General features: G+C 32.6%; 1 pseudogene across 1 annotated transcript in view; it reads left to right on the top strand.

Annotated features, from left to right (window-relative positions):
* Positions 1–15,778, top strand: part of LOC143238108 (neuronal acetylcholine receptor subunit alpha-7-like) — a 121,772-nt pseudogene that overhangs the window by 68,163 nt on the left and 37,831 nt on the right. The window lies entirely within an intron of this gene.

Raw genomic sequence — 15,778 nt, 5'->3', positions numbered from 1 at the left:
ACAAACTTCACAACAGTGCTGTGAACATTTCATTACAAACTTCACAACAGTGCTGTGAACATTTCATTACAAACTTCACAACAGTGCTGTGAACATTTCATTACAAACTTCACAACGGTGCTGTGAACGTTTCATTACAAACTTCACAACAGTGCTGTGAACGTTTCATTACAAACTTCACAACAGTGCTGTGAACGTTTCATTACAAACTTCACAACAGTGCTGTGAACGTTTCATTACAAACTTCACAACAGTACTGTGAACATTTCATTACAAACTTCACAACAGTACTGTGAACATTGCATTACAAACTTCACAACAGTACTGTGAACATTGCATTACAAACTTCACAACAGTACTGTGAACATTTCATTACAAGCTTCACAACAGTAGTGTGAACATTTCATTACAAGCTTCACAACAGTACTGTGAACATTTCATTACAACCTTTACAACAGTACTGTGAACATTTCATTACAAACTTCACAACAGTACTGTGAATATTTCATTACAAGCTTCACAACAGTAGTGTGAACATTTCATTACAAACTTTACAACATTACTTTGTACATTTCATTACATACTTCACAACAGTACTGTGAACATTTCATTACACACTTTACAACAGCACTTTGAACATTCCACCACAAACTCTACAGTGGTCCTTTGGAATTTTCATTACACACTTTACAACAGTACTTCGAACATTTCATTATAAACTTTACAACAGTACTTTGTATATTTCATTACAAGCTTCACAACAGTACTGTGAACATTTAATTACAAACTTTACAACATTACTTTGTACATTTCATTACAAACTTCACAACACTACTCTGAACATTTCATTACAAACTTCACAACAGTACTGTGAACATTTCATTACAAACTTCACAACAGTACTGTGAACATTTCATTACAAACTTCACAACAGTACTGTGAACATTTCATTACAAGCTTCACAACAGTACTGTGAACATTTCATTACAAACTTCACAACAGTACTGTGAACATTTCATTACAAACTTCACAACAGTACTGTGAACATTTCATTATAAACTTTACAACAGTACTGTGAACATTTCATTACAAACTTCACAACAGTACTGTGAACATTTCATTATATACTTTACAACAGTACTGTGAACATTTCATTACAAACTTCACAACAGTACTGTGAACTAAGACTTTCACGTTGCGATTGTTCTAGAGAAATTCATAAGGACAGTGAATGTCTGTTTGTTTGTTTTAAATAATGTGTTACCATGTAAGACTGTATCGCTTTGTTTGTTTTAAACAACTTGTTACCATGTAAGATTTCCAACTTCACTGAGGGTTAACATTTTCGTCTAGTCAAATGACACTGGATCGTGATGAATGAAACTTTAGCGACCTTCACTGTCTGTGTGAATATTATTGTTTTAATTCACAGCCAGTGGGTCAAAGGTCATTCTTGTTTACTGTGTTCAACAGCGATGAAGTTTTATTTTCATATACGAGGTAGAACAAAGCGAGTGAACAGTTGTTTAGACCACTACCCTGTCTGTCGTATCCAAGTCTTGGCACCGTACGAAAGACCTTGTCGGCAGATATAGTGTAGTTCAAATCTTTGTCTTTTGTCTTTGATTTCACTCATAAGTGTCTTGAGGTTCGGGTCCGAAGCAAGTAAAAAGATATACAACGCTGAAATTTGGTGTTAGATCCCCCGCACATCGCCCATTATGTCATTGTGCTTTAAACAAACGAGTCCATCAATTTTGTTAGAACACACTTGAACTTCTATTACTTGAAACATGCAATAATTAAAGTTTTTATATCGTAATGTTTTATGTTTTCTTTTGTAAGAACCGTATAATAACAACTACCTCGGCCATATATTACTAAGTCTACAGATTTTCTTGGCCAATGCTGTTATTTTCAGCGTGTTCCACAGAATCGTAGCGCTGCGGTACAAATCGTTAACTAAATTCTGGAGTTATCAATGACAGAGATCGACGCCAAAAACGCGCCAAGCAGCAAAAATAACCGTTCAGTACATTTCTAAACGAAAATTCGATTTACATAATAAACATAAAAACGAGACATGAACACAAGAAACGGCTTCCAGTTTCTTATGTATATTAATATTCATATTATGTGTTATTCTTTCATAAGCTTTAATATCTTATGCAGTTTCTATAGTTTCAAAGCAAAGACGTGAGCGTATTATAATAATTTGAAACACTCCTACACACCTATGTGTTCATAAACTACTTCGGTACGTGGAGATCACTTTATTATTATAATAAATAATGTCCTGTCTCAACTGTTTATTCTCGCTTGCTACTTCTTACGTGTAAAGTCTCAATCCTTTCAGCCGTCAGTGGCTCAGTGGTAAATGTGAAGGCTTAAAACGCTATAATCACGATTTTGATACGCGTGGTGGGCACACCACAGTTAGCTCAATATGTAGTTTTGTGTTTACCAGCTAAAGCAAACAAAAAAGAACAACATCAATCTTTCTTTTCCTCAAATTCTTTGATTTTTCAACATTTATTCTGGTTTATATCCTTGTTCAAATTTTATATTTTCATTTTAGCTCTTTTCTGTTTTAGTTGTCTCATTATTGTCTGTTTTCGTTGTCTCATTCTTGCCTGTTTTTGTTGTCTCACTATTGTTTGTTTTCGTTGTCTCATTCTTGTCTGTTTTCGTTGTCTCATTCTTGTCTGTTTTCGCTGTCTCACTATTGTCTGTTTTCGTTGTCTCATTCTTGTCTGTTTTCGTTGTCACATTATTGTCTGTTTTGTCTCACTCTTGTCTGTTTTCGTTGTCTCACTCTTGTCTGTTTCTATTTTTCTCAAGTTCTACTTATTGAAAGTTCCATGTCACCGACTATGATAAAGATAAATAAAGACCCGGTGTTCAAAGTCATAGTTACATGAGTAGGAAGAAACAAATAGCGAGTACAGACATAAACGACATATTTTTGTAAGTGGAACCTACTTAACTATCAGCGAGGATGTGGCGCAACACTTGGTGGAGAAGAAACTCCAGATCTTTTTATTCTCACGTGCATGTGAAATCTTCCCGAATCACAAAGAATTAGTGTTTGCTCTATGACTCTGAGGTCGTTTGGTGATTTTATAAACCAACAGTCTTTATACTCGAGAGGCTTGTCCAGTCGGTAACCATGATCGGTAACAAAGGTTCGAACATGTCAGGGAACATCAGGTGCAAACATTAGTACTTAGTACAAAACCCTATATCAATTCAATCTGTGTGATTACATGTGTACAAACTTTTTCCACATTTGAAGAGTTCTCAGGACCAAAGGGGTAGCCTTCGGGTGGCCTGAGGGGGTAACCTTTACTACATAGAGTAGCACATCTACACCAAACTTAAATTATGCAATGTCACATTTTTTTAAATATTATACCAACATATGTTCTTCTTGTAAGATATTTTTCATCATTAATTATATGTTTATATGGATATATATATATATAATCAAAACATTGAACTACATAAAAGATTCATGCAAGAAAGCTTGTTGGAGACTGTTTAATCGAGTCCAGAAATAAAAACATTAGCGTTCAAAATTATCTTTCTTGAAGCTGTATCTTTCTGTTGCACCTGAACTGTGAGAGTCAGTAAAAACACACCTAAAATTGTACTTTCTCTTAGACATGAACTGTGAGAGCCAGTGAAAACACACTTAAGATTGTACTTTCTATTGTACCTGAGCTGTGAGAGCCAGTGAAAACACACCTAAGATTGTACTTTCTCTTAGACATGAACTGTGAGAGCCAGTGAAAACACACCTAAGATTGTACTTTCTATTGTACCTGAACAGTGAGAGCCAGTGAAAACACACTTAAGATTGTACTTTCTATTGTACCTGAACAGTGAGAGCCAATGAAAACACACCTAAAATTGTACTTTCTATTGTACCTGAACAGTGAGAGCCAGTGAAAACACATCTAAGATTGTACTTTCTCTTAGACATGAACTGTGAGAGCCAGTGAAAACACACTTAAGATTGTACTTTCTGTTGTACCTGATTAGTGAGAGCCAGTGAAAACACACCTAAGATTGTACTTTTTCTTAGACATGAACTGTGAGAGCCAGTGAAAACACACTTAAGATTGTACTTTCTATTGTGCCTGAACAGTGAGAGCCAGTGAAAACACACCTAAGATTGTATTTTCTCTTAGACATGAACTGTGAGAATTAGTGCTTTTAAATTTGTTAAAACCATGGAGTGAGATCAAATATCTATCCTGATCGACAATATTAAAACTGAATTCTAAATATCAGTTCGAAAAAATATATCAGGAGGTAACAGTTTTTCTCACTACGACCTTCGTGATGGGGAATCCACCTGAAGATGACCTAAGAAGGTCGAACCTTGTTCTCTACTTTACTTTTATTAAAGTGCTAATACCCATACCAGCAGCTTTGAGATACGTTCTCACTACGACCTGGATAAAAGACAACATTTATTTACCAACACCCTACGTAAACAGAATGTAACAACACCTCAACCACTTGGACACTGATTAAATTAATGGAAATGTATTTTGATATGATGGGAATCAAAGAAAGTTATGGAATATTCAACACAAAGTCTATGGCTCCAGTTCGGGAATATTCAACACAAAGTATATGGCTCCAGTTCGGGAATATTCAACAAAAAGTATATGGCTCCAGTTCGGAAATATTCAACACAAAGTATATGGCTCCAGTTCGGGAATATTCAACACAAAGTATATGGCTCCAGTTAGGGTATATTCAACAAAAAGTATATGGCTCCAGTTAGAGTATATTCAACAGAATGTATATGGCCCCAGTTAGGGATTATTCAATACAAAGTATATGGCTCCAGTTAGGGAATATTCAATACAATGTATATGGCCCCAGTTAGGGAATATTCAACACAAAGTATATGGCTCCAGTTAGGGAATATTCAACACAAAGTATATGGCTCCAGTTAGGGAATATTCAACACAAAGTACATGGCCCCAGTTAGGGAATATTCAACACAATGTATATGGCTCCAGTTAAGAAATATTCAATACAAAGTATATGCCTCCAGTTAGGGAATATTCAACACAAAGTATATGGCCCCAGTTAAGGAATATTCAGTACAAAGTATATGGCCCCAGTTAAGGAATATTCAGTACAAAGTATATGGCTCCAGTTAAGGAATATTCAGTACAAAGTATATGGCCCCAGTTAAGGAATATTCAGTACAAAGTATATGGCCCCAGTTAAGGAATATTCAGTACAAAGTATATGGCCCCAGTTAAGGAATATTCAGTACAAAGTATATGGCCCCAGTTAAGGAATATTCAGTACGAAGTATATGGCCCCAGTTAAGGAATATTCAGTACAAAGTATATGGCCCCAGTAGGACTAAATACATTTTTGTAATCATATAGAAACAAATACTACTTGAATTTTCTACAAGTTTCACAAACGTATATTTAGTATTTACGTTGCTACTAGGAAACACAGAAATCATACTTTGTAGGCCTTACAACTGAAATCTAAGGTTAAACAAATGTTATGATCTCACTAATTTTATTTCAACAATAACCAAACTACATTTACTGAACCAACAATCGTAATTGGTAAAAGTGACGTAACGTGAACTCGTCTTTATATCGACTTTGTAATTAAATCAAAACTCAGTTCTGTTTATAATGGTAATTTATGTATAATAGTTCTGACGCAAATTAAACGTACTGCAAGGAAAGCAGAAGCGTAGGAGGAGAGTATTACCAGAAGGTAAATATTTGGTTTACCATACATACACCTTATGTACATTTAGAGCTTTCAGGTGCTGTGTTCTGTTAAACATAGATTCGTATAAATTACACCAATTACTGTAAGTAAACTGAAGTTCATAGTAACATATTGAACACATCTCTCCATAGATTAATATATTAAATATCTCTTTTCCAACTGAAATAATGAAAGTTTCTAATGAGAAAAAAGTATTTTGGTGCTCTAAAGTTTGAGGTTTCATTTCTTAAAACATAACAAAGCATTTTCGGTTATCAGTTAAATACAACCTGTAGTAGATTATATTAACTACCAAAGCACACTAGAAACTACCAGTAATAATACATATAGCACGTGTGGTTCAGGAAAGAACAATAGAAAGTACCATTAGAATACATGTAGCACGTCTGGTTTACAAAAGAACCATAGAAACTACCAATAATAATACATATAGCACGTGTGGTTTAGAAAAGAACACTAGAAACTACCAATAATAATACATATAGCACGTGTAGTTTGGAAAGCAACAATAGGAGATATCAATAATAATACATATAGCACGTGTGGTTTGGAAAACAACAATAGGAGCTACCAATAATAATACATATAGCACGTGTGGTTTGGAAAACAACAATAGAGGCTATTAATAATAATACATGTAGCACGTGTGGTTAAGAAAAGAACACTAGAAACTACTAATAATATTACATATACGTTTGGTTTAGAAAGAAAACAATAAAAACTACCAGTGATAATATATAGAGTACGTGTAGTCTAAGAAATAACACTAGAAACTACCAAAATAATAATAATACATATAGCTCGTGTAGTTTAGAAAACAACAATAGAAACCACTATTCATATTACATATAGCACGAGTGGTTTCGGAAGGAACGATGTACACCATCGTTCGGATTACATATAGCACGAGTGGTTCAGCAAATAACAATGTAACCTACCATTCAGATTACATACAGGACGTGTGGTTCAGGTAAGAACGAAGTAAACAATTATTCAGATTATATACAGGACGTGTGGTTCAGGTAAGAACGAAGTAAACAACTATTCAGATTATATACAGGACGTGTGGTTCAGGTAAGAACGAAGTAAACAACTATTCAGATTATATACAGGACGTGTGGTTCAGGTAAGAACGAAGTAAACAACTATTCAGATTACATACAGGACGTGTGGTTCAGGTAAGAACGAAGTAAACAACTATTCAGATTATATAAAGGACGTGTGGTTCAGGTAAGAACGAAGTAAACAACTATTCAGATTATATACAGCTGAAATGAAAAGGTCTCTTCATGAGTTTTATCATTCTACGAATATTATTTCCACTTAATGTGTCGCTCCACATGATAAAGGCCCGGCATGGCTAAGCGCGTTAATGCATGTGACTCGTATTCTGAGGGTCGCGGGTTCGCATCCCCGTCGCGCCAAACGTGCTCGCCCTTTCAGCCGTGGGGGCATTATAATGTGACAGTCAATCCCACTATTCGTTGGTAAAAGAGTAGCCCAAGAGTTGGCGGTGGGTGGTGATGACTAGCTGCCTTCCCTGTAGTCTTACACTGCTAAATTAGGGACGGCTAGCACAGATAGCCCTCGAGTAGCTTTGTGCGAAATTCAAAAACAAACAAACAAACAAACAATCCACATGATAAAATGGGTTCGCTCCCTCCAGTATTCTAGAGAATTATTTACTTTTAAAAAATGAAAATGTATAATACATTTTAGAATATCACATCGAAAATATTAGTTCAATTGTTGTTTATCTCATTATAAGTATCCATAATTATCAAACTTACAACAAAATATCTTCTTATTAAAACAAACCAGTCATGACGATCAAATTTTATTAAATCGTCTTTTCTGCCATAATTACAGTTTAATTACACAAACAGAATCATTGCTGTACATAAATTAATAAATGTGTTTATCTAAACATTCTATATGTCCTTGTCTAAACATTATTCTATATAGTCTTATCTAAATGTTATTCCTTATGTGCATATCAAAACATTATCCTATCTATCTATGTCTGATCATTATTCTATCTGTCCTTATATAAACATTATTCTACGTGTTCTTATCTAAACATAATTATATCTGCCCTTACCTAAATATATTCTATATCTTCTTATCTAAACATTATTCTATCAGTCCTCATCTAAACATTATTCTTTATGCATTTGTATAAACATTATTCTCTGTGTCCTTGTCTAAACATTAATTTATAAGTTCTTATCGAAACATTATTTTATCAGTCCTTATCCAAACATTACTCTATATATTATTATCTAAACGTTATTCAATATCTTCTTATTTAAATATTATTCTGTATGTCTTAATCTAAAGATTATTCTATCTTTAATAATCTAAACATTATTCTATATGTCCTTGTATAAAAATTATTCTATATGTTCTTATCTATACACTATTACATCTGTCGTTATCCAAGCGTTAATCTAGATATTTCGTTGTCTAAACATTATTATGTATGTTATTCTTTATACATTATTCCATTTGTTCTTAATTAAACAGCAATCTAAATGTTCTTGACTAAAAATTATTCTTTATGCTCTTATATAAACATTATTCTATGTTTCTTTATCTAAGCTTTATTCTATATATGTCCGTGTCTAAACACTGTTCTACACATCGTTCTATAAACATTATCAAATGTGTTCTTAGCTAACCATTATTCTACATGTCCTTATCTAAACATTATTCTATATGTCCTTGTTCAAAAATTATTCTACATGTCCATATAAACATTATTACATATGTTCTTATCTAAACATTATTTTATAAATTCTTATCTAAGGATTATTCTATATGTCCTTATCTAAACATTATTCTATATATCCTTATCTAAACATTATTCTATATGTTTTATATAAACATTATTCTACATATTCTTATCAAAATATTATTCTATCTGTCGGTTTCTAAGCATTATTCTATATATGTCGTCGTATCCGTCCACATTTAAACATTATTCTATCTGTCGGTTTCTAAGCATTATTCTATATATGTCGTCATATCTGTCCACATTTAAACATTATTCTACCTGTCCTTGTCTAAACATGATTCTATATGTCCATATATAAACATTATTATATATGTTTTTGTCCAAAAATTTTCTATATGTTCTTAACTAAGCATTATTCTATACTTTCATATCTAAACATTATTCTATCTGTGTTCATCTGAACATTATTCTAAGTATGTCATTGTCTAAATATTATTCTACATATGTTCTTATGCAACATTATTCTATATGTCCTTGTCTGAACATTATTTTATAAATTCTAATATATACAGGATTCTAGATGTCCTTGTATAAACGTTGTTCTATATGTATTTATATGAACATTATTTCATCTGTCCTTATCTAAATATTATTCTACATATATCCCTGTATAAACATTATTCTATATGTTCTTATATAAACATTATTTTATCTCTTCTTATCTAAAAATTATTCTGTATGTTCGTGTCTAAAAATTATTATATAAGTCCTTCTATAAACATTATCTTATATGCTGTTATCGAAACATTATTCTATATTTTCTTATCTAAACATTATTCTATCTGTCCTTACCTAAACATTATTCCTTCTCTCCTTACCTAAATAATCTTCTACATATGTCCTTGTCTGAACATTATTGTATAAGTTCTTATCTAAATACAATTCTGTCTGTCCTTATCTAAACATTATTCTATCTGTCCTCATCTAAACATTATTCTATCTGTCCTTATCTAAACATTATTCCATATGTTCTAATCTAAACATTATTCTATATGTCCTTATCTAAATATTATTGTATATGTTGTTATCTAAACATTATTCTATGTGTTGTTATCTAAACATCATTGTATACATGTTCTTGTCTAAACATTATTCTATATATGTCTTAGTCTAAACATTATTCTATCTGTTCTTACCTAAACATTATTCTACATGTCCCTATCTAAACATTATTCTATAGGTCTTTGTTTTAACATTATTGTATGTGTTGTTATCTAAACATTATTTTGTCTGTCCTTATCTAAACATTATTCTATAGATCCTTGGCTAAACATTGTTTATATGTGTTCTCAGCTAAACATTGTTCTATATGACCTTATCTGGGAATTAATCTGTATGTGTCCTTGTGTGAACATCATTCTATAAGTTTTTATATAAAAATTATACTATATGTCCTTGTATAAACATTATTTTATATGTTCTTATCCAAACATTACTCTCTATGCCCTTTTATAAACATTATTCTATTCCGTGTCGAGACATTACTTATATATTTTTATCTAAACATTATTTTACCTGCCCTTATTTAAACATTAGTCTATCTCTCCTTACCTAAACATTATTCAATCTATGTGATTGTATAAAAATTATTCCAGATATGGCCCTGTAAATGAAATATTTTATCTGTCCTGATTTTAACATTATTCTATATGACATTAGCTAAACATTATACTATTTGTCCTCATCTAAATACTATTCTATATGTCCTTGTTAAAACATTATTATCTATGTCATTATCTAAACATTATTCCATATATTCTGATCAAAACATTATTTTCTCTTTCCTTATCTAAAAACTGTTGTATACAGTCATGTGAAAACGTTAGGACACCCTATGAAAGCCTGTGTATTTGTGTAACATTTGTGGATACATAAATATTTAGTCTAAATTTCAACAATATTCAGAGATATAACTAAAAGTATAAAACTGAAGAAAAGACTTTTTAAGATATTCTGTAAATGTAATTCTACAAAAATGCATATTCTAATTGAAGAAAAAGTTAGGACACCCTACCCCCTAATAGCTAGTGTTACCACCTTTGGCTGAAATAACTGCAGTGAGACGCTTCTTGTAGCCATCTTCCAGTCTCTGACATCGGTCTGTAGAAAGTTTGCCCCACACATAAATGCAGAATTCTGTCAGCTGTGAGATGTTTGAGGGGTTTCTTGCATGTACAGCCCGTTTCAAGTCACCCCACAGCATCTCAATGGGATTAAAATGTGGACTTTTACTCGAACATTTCAGGACTCTCCATTTCTTAGTTTTCAGTCAGACCTTGGTGGATTTACTGGTATGTTTTGGGTCATTGTCACGTTGCAGAGTCCAATTCTGCTTCAGCTTTAATTTTCTTACAGATGGTCTCACATGATCCTCAAGCACCCTCTGATACACAGTAGAATGCATAGTGGATTCTATGATTGTGAGCTGTCCAGGTCCTGCTGCAGCAAAGCAGCCCCAAACCATGACACTTCCACCTCCATGCTTCACAGTTGGTATGAGGTTCTTTTCCTGGAATGCTGTGTTTGGTTTACACCAAACATATCCTCTGTTCTGGTGTCCAATTAATTCATTTTTGGACTCATCTATCCAAAGAATATTATTCTAGAGGTTTTGGTCTTTGTCCACATTCTCTCTGGCAAACTTCAGTCTGGCCTTGATGTTTCTCTTAGAGAGCAAAGGTTTTCTCCTTGCACACCTCCCATGCAATTTAAACTTCTGCAGTCTCTGATTGTAGAGGCATGGACTTTCACATCAACAGTAGCCAGAGCCTGCTGTAGGTCTCGTGATGACATGTTAGAGTGTTTGGAGACCTCTTTTAGCATCTTGCGGTCTGCTCTCGGGGTGAACTTGTTTGGACGACCAGACCTGGGCATGTTGGCAGTTGTTTTGAAAGCCCTCCACTTGTTGACTATTTTCCGAACAGTGGAATGACTGATTTGATAATCTTTTGTGATCTATTTAAATCCCTTACCAGACTTACAAGCTGCTACAATTTTCTTTCTGAAGGCCTCAGACAGCTCTTTTGTTCTCACCATGGTGCTCACTCTCACTTCAACAGTCAGGAGCACACCAAACTAAATGTCTGAGGCTTAAATAGAGCAAGCCTCATTCAAAATGCTGAGTAACGATGTTCTAATCATGTGCACCTGGTGTGATACACCTGTGTGTGAGTTGAGCCATTTTACGTGGGAATAAATGTGGGGGTGTCCTAACTTTTTCCTCAGTTAGAATGTACATTTTTGTAGAATTACATTTACAGAATATCTTGAAAAGTCTTTTCTTCAGTTTTAATTGTTTAGTTATATTCCTATAATCTCTCAGTATTGTTAAAATTGAGATTAAATATCTATATATCCAAAAATGTTACAAAAATACACAGGCTTTCATAGGGCGTACTAACTTTCTCACATGACTGTATATGTCCTTGTCTAAACATTATTCTATATATGTTCTTATCTAAACATTATTCCATCTGTCCTTATCTATATATTATTCTACCTGTCCTTATCTAGGAATTAATCTATATATGTCCATCTGTAAAAAATGTGTTATATGTTGTTATATAAGCACCATTCTGTATGTCCTTGTCAAAATATTATCTAAACATTATTCTATCTCTCCTCATATAAACATTATTCTATATATGTCCTTGTCTAAACGTTATTCTATATGATATAACCTAAACATTAGTCTATCTGCCCTCACCTAAACATTATTCTACATGTCCTTGTCTAAACGTTATTCTATATGATATAACCTAAACATTAGTCTATCTGCCCTCACCTAAACATTATTCTACATGTCCTTGTCTAAACGTTATTCTATATGATATAACCTAAACATTAGTCTATCTGCCCTCACCTAAACATTATTCTACATGTCCTTGTCTAAATATTATTATATATGTCCTTGTCTAAACGTTATTCTATATGTTATTACCTGAACATTATTCTATCTGCCCTCACCTAAATATTATTTTATCTACCCTCACCTAAACATTATTCTACATGTTCTTGTCTAAATATTATTATTTTTGTCCTTGTCTAAGCATTATGTTCGGTGTTTTTATCTAAATGTTATTCTATCTGTCCTTATATAAACATTATTCTATATGTCCTTGTCTAAACATTATTCTATCTGTCATAATATAAACATTATTCTACGATATCTGATCTAAACATTATTATATCTCTCATTATGCAAACATTATTTTGTATGTCGTTGAATAAACACTATTTTCAGATGTCCTTGTCAAAACATTACTTAATATGTACTTATTTAAACACTATTCTATATGTCCTTATTTAAACATTATTCTATATATTCCTACTTAATAATAAATCTATGTCTTTATCTAAAGATTATTCTATCTGTCCTTATCTGAGCATTATTCTATGTCCTTGTATAAACATTATTCTGTATGTCCTTATCTAAACATTTTTCTGTATGTCCTTATCTAAACATTATTCTACATGTCTTTGTATGAGCAATCTTCAATATGTTCTTATGTACACATGTCTGTCGTTATCTAAGCATTATTCTATATATGTTCTTGGGTAATAATTATCCTGTATGTTATTATCTGTGCATTATGGTACCTGTCCTTATCTAAACATTACTCTTTACCTGCTTGTACAAACATTATTTTATATGTTTTTATCTAAACATTATTCTTTACGTGCTTGTATAAATATTATTTTATATGTTCTTATCTAAACATTATTCTATATATCATTATCTAAATGTTATTCTATGTATTCTTACCTAAACATTATTCTATATATCCTTATCTAAATATTATTCCATGTATTCTTATCTAAGCATTATCCGATATATAATTATGTAAACATTATTCTATTTGTCCTTATCTAAAAATATTCTACACATCCTTGTCTAAACATTATTTTATGTTCTTATCTAAACTTTATACTATCTTTCCTTATCTAAGCTTTATTCTACATATGTCCTTGTCTAAACATTATTCTTTATGTTGATTTCTAAATACTATTCTATCTGTCCTTATGTAAATATTATTCTATATGTCTTTGTCTAAACATTATTCTATCTGGCATTATGTAACCATTATTCTATATGTCCTGGTCTAGGGATTATTCTACATGTTGTTATCTAAACATTATTCTCTATGTCCTTATCTAGGAATTAAACTATATATGTCCTTGTCTAAACATTATTATATTTGTTCTTATATAAACATTATTCCATCTGTCCTATATCTAAATATTATTCTTCATATGTCCTTGTCTATATATTATTCTATATGTTCTTTTTAAACATTATTATTTCTGTCCTTTTCTGGGAAATAAGCTATATATGTTCTTGTCTAAACATCATTCTATATGACCTTGTATAAACATTATTCTATATGTTCTTATCTAAATATTATTTTACCTGTCAGTTATCTTAGCATTATTCTGTTCATATCCTTGTCTAAAAATTATTCTATATGTTATTATGTAGACATTATTCTATCTGTCCTTATCTAAACATTACTCTACCTGTCTTTGTCTAAACGTTATTCTATTTGTCCTTATCTCAACATTATTCTATATGTCCTCATATAAACAGTATTCTATATGTCCTCATATAAACAGTATTCTGTATGTCCTCATATAAACAGTATTCTGTATGTCCTCATATAAACAGTATTCTGTTTTATATCTTCTTGTCTGTACATTATTTCAGTATCCTTATCTGAATATAATTCTATATTTCCTTATCTTAACATTATTTTATATGTCCTTGTCTAAACATTATTCCATTATTCACTAAAGCTCACGTCATATCTGTTTAGTATTTACTAGTGTCTGAAGTTCAGTAAAGTGTGATTTGAACGTTGATATCTGAACAAACGTGTATTAATAAAGACTGTAAGCCACAGATTCTGTAAAGGTATACTATATATTTGTATTGTAAGAACAATAGAAGAAACCTCTGATTGATATAGTATGTTGGAAATGACCAATGTCACTCCAGTTCCTCATGCCAGAAACATAATATAGTGAAACGTTAAATGATAATCGATCCACTGCGTACAGTAATCTATACACTTGTTTCACAGCCATCAACAGAAAGGCTGTTATTTTCTTCCATGATCAACTTTATTACACTTCGTATTTAAACTATTTCATCATCTTTTTCACTCGAAGACGTTTCGAAGAACGCAAGTGTGTTTCAGTCCATTATAATTATCCGCAGTTGTAAGTAGCACAGAAAACCTTGATATAAGACGGAAGATACAAGATAGACCAGGAAAGGCTCTAAGTGCACTACATTAATAGCTAGTAATGTCACTGACAAATCTCACGAGAGCCATATCCTTAATGAGAAAACGTTGTGTGGTAGCTCCGAGAACATTTAGCTGTTCAAACCTCAGGTAATTATACAAGTGGTTGACCAAAGACAATAACGTGAATTTCCGTGGAGGTTTTAACAGAGAAGCCTAGAATCCACAGTTTTTGGCAAAGTGAGAGGAGTTCCAGATATAATACTCACACTTGTTTCGGTGGAAATTTTAATTCGTAATCCACAAATCTTGGCGAATATAAAAGCAGCCAAACTAAACTCACAGATGATTGATTTATTTCGTCACCATGTATGTATGTATGTAATTTCGTTCTTTGTTTCGAGTCCCGGCATGGCCAGGTGGTTAAGGAACTCGACTCATAATCTGAGAGTCACGGGCTCGAATCCCCGTCACACCTAATATGCTCGCTCTTTCAGCCGTGGGAGCGTTATAATGTGACGGTCAATCCCACTATTCAGTAATAAAAGAGTAGCTCAATAGTTGGCGGTGGGTGGTGATGACTAGTTGGCTTTCCTCTAGTCTTACACTGCTAAATTAGGGACGGCTAGCGCAGATAGCCCTCGAGTAGCTTTGTGCGAAATTCAAAACAAACTTTCTTTCGTATCTTCGTGCAAACCAACTCAAGGACATCTGCGCTAGTCGTCCTTGTTATTGAAGTGTTCCGGTTGAACGAACACAGCTAGACAACATTACTGACCGTTTATTATTACGCTATCTATAACCAATAAATTGTGGGATTTATCGACACATTATAATGCTCCAACTACTTAGAAGAAGAATAAGGACACGATTTGAAGTCTCGACCCAAAAAGTTCGACTAAAAATATGGAAATAAACAACAGAACTTTCACACAAAAATATCAGTTTA

The sequence above is a fragment of the Tachypleus tridentatus genome, chromosome 2 (assembly GCF_004210375.1).
Source record: "Tachypleus tridentatus isolate NWPU-2018 chromosome 2, ASM421037v1, whole genome shotgun sequence".
NCBI classification, from domain to species: Eukaryota; Metazoa; Arthropoda; class Merostomata; order Xiphosura; family Limulidae; genus Tachypleus; species Tachypleus tridentatus.
This window is presented reverse-complemented; position numbering and strand designations above follow the sequence as displayed.